Consider the following 649-nt stretch of genomic DNA (forward strand, 5'->3'; position numbering starts at 1 on the left):
ATAGTGGAGCCCTCAGGATTCCAGAGCCAGCTTTCTGACATCATAATGGGGCCTCAGAGATAAAAGCCTGGGCCCAGGCAGTGTTGGTCAGTGCTGCTCAGCAGGCAGCACTGGACTGGACTGGATTACAGCTGATACAAGGTGTGAAGGAACAAGGGGTGGCTGTGGGCATGCACTTGCTGCCGCTGCCAGTGTTTATCTGCATGGCAGCAGGGCATTTGGGCGTTGCCAGGAAGGCGTTTTTATGTAGATTCCTCCTCTTTCAGCACTGCATTGTGGTGCAAGCAAAAGAAGCAAGTCCTGTCTGGCTTCCTCTCCGGCCTTTATTCACCTCCCGTGTAGCTGTGAGTGTGTGAGCCTGCAGGGCCCCATGGAATTGCCTAGAAGTAGGCTGAATCGCTGCAAGGGCTGAACAGCAGTATCGGGCAGGCTCGGGCAACGCGCGGCCCGTTCGGGTTATCGCTTCTCGGCCTTTTGGCTAAGATCAAGTGTAGTATCTGTTCTTATCAGTTTAATATCTGATACGTCCCCTATCTGGGGACCATATATTAAATGGATTTTTAGAACAGGGAGATGGAAATAGAGCTTGCTCTGTCCACTCCACGCATTGACCTGGTATTGCAGTATTTCCAGGACCGGTGCACCCTTT

The 649-nt window shown here is 52.2% G+C and overlaps 1 non-coding gene across 1 annotated transcript; it reads left to right on the forward strand.

Annotated features, from left to right (window-relative positions):
- The first annotated feature begins 458 nt into the window (after positions 1 to 458).
- On the forward strand, positions 459 to 649 carry LOC142694109 (U2 spliceosomal RNA). Its single transcript, XR_012862380.1, has one exon. It is a non-coding gene; the product is annotated as a U2 spliceosomal RNA (small nuclear RNA).

Source organism: Rhinoderma darwinii (genome assembly GCF_050947455.1).
Source record: "Rhinoderma darwinii isolate aRhiDar2 chromosome 5 unlocalized genomic scaffold, aRhiDar2.hap1 SUPER_5_unloc_45, whole genome shotgun sequence".
Taxonomy (NCBI): Eukaryota; Metazoa; Chordata; class Amphibia; order Anura; family Rhinodermatidae; genus Rhinoderma; species Rhinoderma darwinii.